A 13,351-nucleotide genomic window follows, 5' to 3' on the forward strand; every position below is an offset into this window, starting at 1 on the left:
ACACGCATCATCATCATCTCATCATCCCATTATCATCATTTTTTTCATTACCATGTACCATCATCATCTTCATCAAACAACTCTTCATCATCATAATTTACATCATCGACTTGTCATCATCTTCTTCATGTATCCTCATCATCATTCTTTTATCCATCTCGTCACCATCGTGCACCATCATCAACATAATAGCAGCGTTAATCACCACATCATCTCCATCACAGTTTCATCATCATTATCATAAACTTTTACTATTCATCATCTTCTTTATTTCATCATCACCGTCTTCTTTATCCTCATCATGTGTTAGTTTAAAAAATGAAACGGCAAACTGCAGCAGTCTTAGCGGCTGAACCGAAAATAGAAACAATTAACAAGTTGCAGCAGTTTCCATGATGGTTTAGTGGTGACGGTTTGCATCGATTTGAAACAGAAAAATCAGTCAGTAGCAGTTCTTGATAACAGAAAGCTGTAGGGTTGTTCGTGTGTTGCAAAACAGTAGCAATGGTGGCTGTTTGAGTGGTTTACGATGGTGGTTAGTTGGTGGTGTTGAGTTATGGTTGCAATGATGGTGGTCAGTGGGTTTAAGGTGAAAATGGTAGTGAGTTAACGATAGTAGTTTGGTTTAAAGTGGTGATCGAATAGGGTGGTGCTCGATGAGTGTGATAGAGGTGGTGGTGATGTATGGTAGCCGGTGGTGGTGATTATCAAATGAGGGAGGATTGGTGATTCAAGGGTGTGGTTGATCAAGTGTATATGTATACCTTATATATATATATATATATATATATATATATATATATATATATATATATATATATATATATATATATATATATATATATATATATATATATATAATATATATATTACACTAGTGCGGATGAAATTAATTCAAAACAAACAGTACGCAATAGTAGTCGAATAGTTAAATGAAATAGTTAGCAGCCATTGAATTGGCACTTTCTACCGACAGTTTTCCACGGAATATTATATCGTGTCCATTGCTAAACAGTTAAAATATAAAAGTGTTCCTAAAAATTCCAAATTTTTAAATTAAGACCATTTATTTATTCTGGTCATTAACTGTATGAAATCTGATCAAAAAGGTTCGTCTAATATTTATTTGTAGTTTCAAGTAATATGTACGAAGTACTAAAATTTAACCTAGAAAGATAAAAATATTTTTCTCAAACCTATAATCTTCGCAATTGATTTATAGTTCAACTTTTATTTTACATCTTCATAAACTCGTATTAGATCTATATGAACACTAGCGAAATGTCAACCGAGTATTTCTGATGTTTACTAATTAAGTCCGAAATCATTCATTTTCAATATACTATATATATGTATATATATATATATATATATATATATATATATATATATATATATATATATATATATATATATATACACATTTTAAACTAACAAATTTTATTACATAGATGATTAAACTAATAATTATATTTTTAAACAAATAAATTTAATATTATTATATACTTCCAAATAATATTCTTATATATATATATATATATATATATATATATATATATATATATATCTAAAATAATAATTTCATTACTTTATATATTATTTTACATAATTATTTATTACAACAATTTTATACTATGATTTAATAATCTTTCAAGTTAGAATAAAATTATATCTATATATATATTCATATCAATTTACAATTAGTTGTTCGTGAATCGTCGGGAGCAGTCAAAGGTCAATTGAATATATGAAATAGTTCAAAATTTTTGAGACGCAACATAACCGACTTTGCTTATCGTGTCGAAATTATATCAAGATTAAGTTTAAATTTGGTCGGAAATTTCTGGGTCGTTACAACTTTGGACTACTAACATTGGACAATTAAAATATATTAAAATATTGATTATAACATATTGAAACTAAACATTTCTTCAAGCTTGCCACTTGATTTCATCTTAAACCTCATTTGTATCTTGGCGATTACAATCTTCGTTCAAAACCTTCAATATTCTTGAAAACACCTCGGATTGATAACCAACGATTCAGATTTGTTAACCATGAGAATGCTGACGAAGCAGCAAAAGCTATAGATGGTCTTAATGGCCAAAAGCTTAATAATAAGGAATGATGTGTTGGAAAAGCTCAATTTTCGTATTGAAGAACAGATTGAGCAAACCATGAAGGAGACTGTGGACAAATCCCACGGACTAAACCTGTACTTAAAGAATCCAGATGATTCAGTATCTGCTGAAATCTTTAGCGAATATCTTGCTCCTTACTTAGTTGAAATCCTTACAGAAGAATTTTCTTCACCAGCCTTCGATTTTAGAAATTCCAAGATATCATTATATCTTTCATTATAAATATCCTCTATATTTCTAAAAATATATTCATAACTATTCTTAGCCTAAATTATTTATCTTTCCACGCTATCTGTATTACATCATGAAGGAAACTTTTTTAGTTTCTAAATTCTATAAAATTCGAGTTTAATTTATGAATGGTTTCTGGAGAAATGTTGGGAATTGAAGCATGAGTTAGTATAATATAATGACGCCTGGCCAACGTGATTATATTACAGTAAGTCATGCTGAAATTTCTAATGGAATGTGATGATGGTTCACAGACCTTACCCTCATTATGTGCCATGTTACATAACTCTTTCATTCTACTTAAGCCCTAAACATATCAAGAAAGTGTTTTCTTGATAGTTCTATCTTCAGTGATTCTGGTAATTTAACAAATCAAGTCGTGCTATTACATTTCCTTTCTGCTTAGAACATTAGTTATGTTTATCCCAGAAATCAACCGTGACCATGTCAAAAGTTAAGACGAAACTCTATTTCTTCATTTACTCTTTTATGATAGCTTCATCCATACTCTTCAAGTAATCGAATTGTTTTATCCCTATTACTCAATGGTGATAAAACTCTATTTATCAAAATTTGTCATGAAAAATATTCTTATTATTAGCCATGACGACCCCGATCAAATTTCGGGACGAAATTTCTTTAATGGGTAGGTACTGTCACGACCCGGAAATTTCCGACCAAATTTAAACTTAATCTTTATATGATTTCGACACGATAAGCAAAGTCCGTTATGTTACGTCTCAAAATTTTTGAACTATTTTCATTATGTAATTACCCTTCGACTACTCTCTACGATTCACGAACCACTAATTGTAAATAGATACATATATATTTAAAAATGTGAATATATAAAAATAATTGAAAATATAAATTGAAATATTATATGTTGCTGTTATTAAAATTAATTATGCAAAATAAAATAAAAATAGAATATTATAATAAATATTATTTAAAACATATATATATATATATATATATATATATATATATATATATATATATATGAATAATGTTTGTAAATTTTTAATAATAATAAATTTATTTGTTTAAAAATAAATAAATAAATAAATAATTAGTTTAATCATTTATGTAATAAAATTTGTTAACTTAAAATGTATATATATACATACATATATATGGCATATTGAAAATGAATGATTTCGAGCTTAATTGGTAAACGTCAGAAACACTCGGTTATCATTTATTTAGTGTTCATATAGATATAATACATATTTATGCAGATCTAAAATAAAAGTCGAACTGTAAATCGATTGCGAAGATTTTAGGGTTGATAAAAATATTTTTAACTTTTTAGTTTGAATTATAGTACTCCGTACATATTATTTGGAACAGAAAATAAATAATTAATGAACCTTTTTGATCAGGTTTCAAACAGTTAATGACTAGAATAAATAAATGGTCTTAATTTAAAAATTTGGGACTGTAAGAAACAATTTTATATTTTAACTGTTTAGTAATGGACACGAATTAATATCCGTGAAAAACTGTCGGCAGTTTGATTAATTAAAGATCACGAGAATTTGCATTATACTGCTGTGTTTGATATTTTTAATTCTCATGATGAATTATATCTATATATGCATATATATATATATATGAGATATATATTTATATACCTTCACACATATATCAATCACTACCACCACCACCTTCGGCAACCATCCGGCGACACCTTTCACCTTAGACCACCACGGCAACCATTGACAACCACTAAACATCACCACAAACCTCCACCATCATGAACAATCAACCACCACCAGCCATCTTCACCATCCACCACCTACAAACTCACCACCACAATCATCATCTTATTCGATCACCTTGCTGCTGCCGTATGGTCACTAAAACAACCACCTTCACCCACCATCATCATCAATGGAAAACTTACAATCACAATCAGGTACCACCATGAAAACCCACCACCAACCGTCCCTCCTGCTTGCTACTGCCTTCCTATATCGAAACTGTCCTAAACCGCCACCATCATGACAACAACCATCACTCTCTCTATCTCTCTTACTCTTTCTCTCTCTCCCTCTAAAATTTTCTTCGTGAATTCACATAGAACCACTTTCGACTGTAATTTTTCTTGTTACTACTGCTTCCATTCATTTCTGTTTACTGCCATTTGAGTTTCACCATAACAGAACTGTCATCAACCTGCTGCTAATCGCTGCTGTCCTTTTTTTTTTTATATAGCGAAGAGATGATGAACAGTGGTATGATAATGTTAAAGCAGTAAGGAGGATGATGATTGATGATGATGATTTAATGATAACGATGGTGAAGATGAGAACGAATGGTGATGTGAAATGTGAAAATGAAAAGATGATACAACGATGATGATAACATGGTGATACGTAATACGATTTTTTTTTCTTTCTAATCGTTTCTGTTGGGGTTTAAAACGATGAGGGAGAAGCATAATGATGATCATTATGTGTTGTTGATGGAGATTATATGATGATGATGTTTGAAGAAGAAGATGAAAACAGTCGAAGGGTTAAATAAAATTTGTTTATGAATTATATCAGATAGATACAAACAGAGGAATGGTTTGGGTGTTTGTTGGGTTAATGAGAGGTCGCGGGTTCGAGCCCGGGCAGTGGCGTTTTATTTTTAAAGCTTGTTTCGTTAAGGTAGCATTTCTATTTTTATTATTATTATTATTATTATTATTATTATTTTTGTTATTGTTATTGTTATTGTTATTGTTATTGTTATTATAACTATTATTATTATTATTATTATTATTATTATTATTATTATTATTATTATTATTATTATTATTATTATTATTATTATTATTATTACTAATACGCGTATTAAGTATCATTTATTATTATTATTATGATTAGGGTTACAATTATGATTATTATTATTATTATTATTATTATTATTATTATTATTATTATTATTATTATTATTATTATTATTATTATTATTAAGTATTAAGTATTAAGTAGTAAGTAGTAGAATTATTATTATTATTATCATTCTTATTAAACTTATCATTTTATTAAAAACTATCATCATTATTATTAAATTTATCTTTTTTATTAAAATTATTATTATTATTAAAAGTATCATTAATATTAAAAATTTACATTATTATTATTACAATTTTTATTATTAAAAATTATTCTTTTTATTATAATTATTGATATTAGTAAAAATACATCTTAGTATTATTATCAATATTTTAGTATTATATAATTATTAATTTAACAAGCGAATGATATTTATATAAAAATATATTTAATACATACAACATAACTATATTGATATTTTTATAAATAAATATTAAGCATTTATTTAAAATATATAAAATAAATATAGTTAATTAATTATGAAACATATAATTTATTAAAATGACAAGTATATCACTAATAATATATAAATTCGTTCGATTACGATTATATGTGTTAATATATATATAAATGATATAGGTTCGTGAATCAAAGGTCAACCCTGCACTTGTTCAGTTTCGTCGTATGAATATTTTTACTGCAAAATATTGTACTGTGAGTTCATTTGCTCCCTTTTACTCTTTACATTTTTGGGCTGAGAATACATGTGCTGTTTTATAACTGTTTTACAACTGCTTTATTAAATGCTTTTGCAATCTATATTTTTGGGATACATGAAATGCTTTTATAAATGTTTGACGAGATAGACACAAGCAAAACATTCCTCGAATGAATTATTATACAGACTGCGGTTCTGTTGATTATGATTGAATTAGTTGGACGTTATAATTGCCACTAATTGATGTGAATATTTCCCCGTGATTATTATAGCTTGGTAACCTAAGAATTAGTGTTTATTATACAACCTTCATGCTGGAAAATGGTATGGAGCCAGTAGAATGGCCACTAATTCACGCGAATCCTAAAGGTAGCTACCGGGTTTAACACCCCCACCCATATTGTTCACTAGACGGAAGAGCTAGTGGGCGTGGTGTTTAGTACTTCGAGGTTTATATATTGATTACAGACTGAAAGTTCTATTTATTGTGGGGATATTCTTTATGCGCATTATATGTTAAGGTCGGTTACCAAGCAAGGTTATATATATAGAGAGAATGATTTTTATACACAGGTTATGTGTATGTTTTTGTACTCGAGATATGTGTATGGTTATTAAAATTCGCGAGGCAACCTACGGGGGAGAAAAGGGTACGTCCCTCCTCTGCCAAGCATTTATGAAAAATGATTTCGTACACGAGATAGGTGTACTGTATTTAAAAATCTTGTGGTCTATCAAAATTACTGAATTTTATTGTTTACAATAAACCTATGAACTCACCAACCTTTTGGTTGACACTTTTAAGCATGTTTATTCTCAGGAACGAAAGAAATCTTCCGCTGTGCATTTGCTCATTTTAAAGACTTTACTTGGAGTCGTTCGTCAGCACCTCGCACTGGGACCAGATGTTGATGCGTTCGTCCAGGTGGATTAGGACGGGCCATCACATAAGTAGGCTACGAACCCATCCCCAATTCATCCAGAATAGATGATGGCTGATTGGTTGGTCCATTCCGGTCACACTGCTTTCGGAGCTCGTGTGAAACTCCATATCGGAATAGCTATCGGAATTCGGGGAACTGGAACTGGTTGCAGGATCCATCTCGTACAGAGTAGGGAAATGATTTTTTTTTTTCGATATGAGGAAGATTATAAGACTTAGATTTGGTATTCTTTAATACATAAATTACATATGTATATATAATACCAAAATCCCATAAATTACGGAGGAATCTTTGAAATATGTCAGGCAAAGTTTACAGTAACAGATACGTTAAGATATGAATTAGCAGATACGCTAAGATATGAATTTTGTCTATTCACTATTCATGCAATCAATGCAATAAGATGTGTCTAGACTAAGAATGATAAGCAGGTAATTTCCGACAAGAAGTGATAAGCAAAACTTTTTGACATAAAGACACGGTCGAAGTCCAGACTCACTAATGTATCCTAACGACTATCAGTTAGACACACTAATGTAAGACCTGGTTCGCTAAGACCACCGCTCTGATACCAACTGAAAGGACCCGTTCATACCGATTATAAACGATTCACAATAGTTGATTTCATTGCGAGGTGTTTGACCTCTATATGAAATGTTTTTGTAAACATTGCATTCATTTTTAAAAAGACAAACTTTTATTACAACGACAGCTGACAGGTATACATACCATCCTAAATTACATCCACACTATACCAGTGCTATAATCATGTTCTTCCCAAACATAAATGACTAAACCTGCCATTTATTTAATAACAATCTTTCTGAACTCAAATGACTCGAATGCAATGTATTTTTGAAATATGCCCAGTACGACTCCATGTACTATTTTTAAAATGAGCAATTGCACAGCTGAAGATTTCTTTAATACCTGAGAATAAACATGCTTTCAAGTGTCAACCAAAAGGTTGGTGAGTTCATTAGTTTATCATAATCGATCATTTCCATAATTTTAATAGACCACAAGATTTTCATTTTTCATTTCTCATAAATATACATCTCATATCAGGCATTTCGCAAACTGCATAGAGATAAAATCATTCATATGGTGAACACCTGGTAACCGACATTAACAAGATGTATATAGAATATCCCCAAAACAGAATCCTCTCGTCTGTATAATAATAAATCGAAGTACTAAAGCATACCATTTTCCAGTATGGGGGGAGTTAGTGCCCGTAGATCTACCTTTAGGATTCGCGTCAATTAATGGCCATTATAGCATGAAGGTTGTATAATAAACATTAATTCTTAGGTTACCAAGTTAAAAGGGTGATATTCGGTATAGTAATCCAACCATAGAATGTAATTTCAAGTACTTGTGTCTATTTCGTAAAACAATTATAAAACAGCGCATGTATTCTCAGTCCCAAAAATATATATTGCAAAAGCAATTAAAAAGGGAGTAATGAAACTCACAATACTGTATTTCGTAGTAATTACGCATATGACGGCACTGAACAAGTGCAGGGTTGACCTCGGATTCACAAACCTATATTAAGTATATATATATATATGTTGGTCAATATCTGTCTAACAATTTAGGTCAGGTCATAGTGTATCACAATCCTAATGCTCGAGACTAATATGCAAAGGTCAACAAAAGTCAATTTGACTCAAAATGATTTCCAAAATTTATACATGATTATTATATAGTTTAAATATTGTCGTTTTATATTTTTAAATATTTTTAAAAGGTTTAATAGAGTAAATAATATAATTCATTTATTAATAAATAAAATTTTATATAAAAATATACTTTTATATATCTTAAGTAATAAAATTTATAAAGTTCATTTAATATCATAAAAATATTGTGATAGATTCTATTAAGGTAATTATATTATTTGTATTACATATTTATTTGATAAATTAACCTTGATAATAATAATAAGTAAAAGTTGTATTATTTTGTAATAATGATTATTATTATTTTATTAATAAAAATATTTATATTTATATTTACTAAAAACAATGATATTATGATAAAATGATAATTCTAATTATGATAACTTTAATATTTACGATACTTTTTAATATTAACTTTAAAATAATAATTTTATTTAAAATGATAATAATAATGATATTTTATAATAACAATGACATTTCTATTAAAATGATAATTTTTGTTAAAATGATAGTTTTAATATTAACGATGCTTTTAATAATAATAGTAAGAATGAAAATAATAAGAATGATAATTTTATTTAAATCAATATCTTACAATATTTTAATTTCATCATGATACTCATACACATTATTTCTTAATCGATTCATTTAATAGCTTTTAATCGTCTTTTATATCGCGTTCGTGTTAATGATAATAATAGTAATTATAATAATTAGGTGTTACTAATATTAGTTTTTAATTATAATAATACTAATGGTAATAAATATTACGATAATATTAATGATAATTCTAATTATAACTTTAACGATAATAACGATAGTAATAATAATAAAATAACAATTTTTAATGATAATACTTTTTATGGATAATGATAATAATAATAATCATAATAATAATAATAATAATAATAATAATAATAATAATAATAATAATAATTAGATAAAAACTAGAACGAAGATAATAACGACGATAATAATAATCATTTTTAATAATAATACAAAAATTCAATTGACTATAACTTCTAATCCGTTCATCGAAACCATTCGATATCTAAATGAAAAGTTCTTAATTTTTCGCTAGCTTTCCAACGACATGCATATCTTATACCTTATCTCAACCGCATATGTAACTAATTCAGGATTCAAAATATCCTATCTAATGACAATATCAAAAATATAAGCATGCATAATCCTATATACTCGAGCACTAGTCAGGGGTACACTATTAATATGTAAAAATTAAATTATGAGTGCTTACGTATCAATATTGAGATTCAATATTGCAGGAAAGGTACGTAAACGCAACGTAGATGATAAACACTAGATTGACCTCACGAGCATACCCATGAACCATACCCATCACCTCCATAGCTATAACCCATAATTTCCTTAGCTCTATCCCGCTCCTAAAATCCGTTTTTGAAATAATTCTTTCATGACCTCGTCGTAGTATTTTATGTATAATACTAATAATAATAACACTCCTAACCCTAAGATTGATAATAATATTAATCCTAATAATAATAATAATAATAATAATAATAATAATAATAATAATAATAACAATAATATATATTATATATATGTGAGAAAGAGATCGAGAAAGTTTGAGATATGAAATGGTCAGACAACTGAACGAATTTTATAGGCATATCCTCATTTTAGACATCATGGGAGCGTACAACAAATAGCACATGGTTTTCTCAAAACCACGTATGATATTAATTAATATAATATAAATATTATTTAATCTATAGAATTAATTAAATATTATATTATATTCTCGTGCATAGTTGATTTGTAATTTTTACACCGATGTGTAGTACGTTGAAACACGACTTAAGTACAAGGTTCCAGTTTTTCGAACGCATTTTCGTACGCTTAGAAAACTAGTCTTTTACGTTACGCGACGTGTACCCTTATTAATAATTTGACTTACTATCAATAAATTACCTTATAATAAATGTAACTTATAAAATTGAGCGTTGTGGTCATTTGCTTCTATAAATCAGTGGCTCGTTATTTGTCAAAATATATTAGTTTAAATCAGGATGTTTTATGACTAAGTTAAAATATATATATATTTTCATTTCAAAATATAAGTTTGAACTATTTACTTAATATAATATATAGTTTTTCAAAACTAATGATATTCAAAACTTATATATTTAGAAATCGTTTAAATATCAAGAATTACTATTTCGTAACATTTGTATTTTAAAGTTTAAAATTGACATGATTCATTTATATACAATGTTCATAAAAACATTTTAATAACCACATTATTTTATATTCGAAAATCATTTTATTACAAAGGTTATAATAGTAGAAGTTGTTATGTCATAAGATGTTCTTAAAAAGTTTATTATATTGAAAAGACGTTTTCGTTTATGAAAGTAAACTCATATATGAATCATATCAGGTTTCAAGGTTTTAACTTTCAGTTTAATCGTGACTCGTAGGATTAAGTCTAACGAAAAATCAAACGTAAGGAATCATTTTAATGTAAAATGTCGATCTATTTAACCTGTCAATATCTATTTTCTAATTTACCTATTTTACCTAATTTCACTTTCACAATACATAATATGAAGGTTAATTAATTTATCTTATCTAAAGTCACGGGGCAATTATTGTAAGGCATATATTGGAATTTAACAGGAATTTCCACCAATCTGGCTAGCTCTCGCTACTTGACACTTTATCCTTACTCGAAGATCACTTTACCATTTATTCCGAATATCATTAAAAAGAAAAGGTTTCTTAAATCAAAGTGGACCTCTCAACAGAGACTCGTAATTATACAATGTATCTGATAAATCAATCATTTGATATTATCTTCTAATTCCGTTGATAAATATTTTGAAATAATTACGTTTATGTAAAGTATTATTCATCTAATACTTTGTTAACGTTTTCAATTAATAAGTATATATATATATATACATATCTATATACACATAATTGTTCGTGAATCGTCGGGAATGGCCAGAGGTTAATTGAATATATAACAACAGTTCAAAATTTTTGAGACTCCACATTACAGACTTTGCTTATCGTGTCGGAAATATCAATTCATATGAAGATTCAAGTTCAAAATAAGTCGAAATTTTCCGGGCCGTTACAGTGGCAACATACGAATGCTCTAAGCTATCATGGTAATATCATAACGCATATTCAAACATGGGTAGTAATAACACATATTTAAATATAAAAGAAAAGCGTTTAGATTTAAACCTGAAAAGTGATTACAGATTCGCCCGAGATCGCTACAACTCCGGAAGTTCCTCCGTAAAAACTAACTAACTACTAACTAAACTACTACTAAAATTAAAATTGAGTTTTTCTTCAATGTGTGAAAGTTGAAGTGTGTCCAAAATGGAGAGAAATGGCTCCTATTTATAGGGCCTTCTGGACTGGCAGGCCGTCCATGGCAGGCCGTCCAGAATCATGGCAGGCCGTCCAATAATGTGGCAGGTCGTTTAATTAGCCCGTGCAATTGGTTGTTGGGCCGTTTATTTTCATGTCATCCCATTTAATTAGCCCGTTTAATGGCAGGCCGTTTGCAATCATTGCAGGCCGTCCACATACAATGGCAGGCCGTTTTTCTTGATCTTTGGCAGGCCGTTTTTCTAGTGACCTCTGATATTTTGCCGTTTTCGCTCTAGATTCTTCGTTTTAAGTCCGTTTTCTTCGATTCTTTTTGCATTGCCTTCGTAATTACTAAACCTACGAAATGAAGCAAATACTTTCCACTTTTGGCGATAAAGTTTGAACCTTTATGGTTTTTGGGCTTAATATCGGGGATAAAAACGTGACTTTTTGAGCGATATCAACGATCCTAACTCTCACCTTGATAACTATTTGACTAAGGCTGGAAAGAGGTGCTTGCTTTATGAAACTGATTCATATCTCTTTCAAACTCCTACAAGCAACCAGGGATAAGTAAAGATATAGTCCGGCTATACTTGTTCCCCTATTCTCTCACTCATCATGCACAAACATGGTTTGAAAGATTGGAAACAGATTCCATCAAGTCATGGACGGAGATGGCTACTAAATTCCTAACCAAATATTTCCCTCCTTCTAAACAAACCAAGCTTAAGAATGACATCATTAACTTTAAACAAAGTTATGATGAATCTCTTTATACCGCATGGGAGCGATTCAAAACCCTGCTGAAGAAATGCCCTAATCACCAGTTAGAACAGTCAGCCCAAATCTCTACCTTCTACAATGGTCTTACGGTAAATCATAGGATGACGATCGACGCAGTAGCTCAAGCAAATCCGATGAACCATACCGCAGACGAAGCATGGGAGTTGCTTGAAAAGATGACAATGCATCATCATGACTGGAACAGTGGTGAAACAAGTTCATCATCTGCTCCACTCTCCGCACTTAATAATCAAATGGAGGCCATAAAATCTTTCACGGACAAGATGGAGTCTCTTTCCAAACAATTCGGATAATTGAAGACGCAACCGCAGTAGGTTAACCAGGCTCAGTCCTGTATCAACTGTACCAACCCGCAACCCACTGAAGAATATCAGGTTGAGTACGAGAATCCTGACGGTTCAGTCTGTTACGTTCAATACCCAGCTCGTCAATCAAATCCCGGATTCAATCAACAACCTAGGGTTAACCAATTTCAAAGAAACAACCAGCCTTTTCGCTATCGTTACCACCTTATCCACCCCAACAATCTCAATTGACCTACAATCAACAATTCCACTCATTGGACCACCAGCTGAGGAAAATTCTCCAAACACCCAAATTACGAAAGTAACCAACCCTG

The 13,351-nt window shown here is 29.6% G+C and overlaps 1 non-coding gene across 1 annotated transcript; it reads right to left on the reverse strand.

Moving 5' to 3' along the window:
- Positions 1-12,651: 12,651 nt before the first annotated feature.
- Positions 12,652-12,757, reverse strand: LOC139886792 (small nucleolar RNA R71). Its single transcript, XR_011772657.1, has one exon. It is a non-coding gene; the product is annotated as a small nucleolar RNA R71 (small nucleolar RNA).
- Positions 12,758-13,351: the final 594 nt, after the last annotated feature.

Source organism: Rutidosis leptorrhynchoides, chromosome 1 (genome assembly GCF_046630445.1).
Source record: "Rutidosis leptorrhynchoides isolate AG116_Rl617_1_P2 chromosome 1, CSIRO_AGI_Rlap_v1, whole genome shotgun sequence".
Classification (NCBI taxonomy): Eukaryota; Viridiplantae; Streptophyta; class Magnoliopsida; order Asterales; family Asteraceae; genus Rutidosis; species Rutidosis leptorrhynchoides.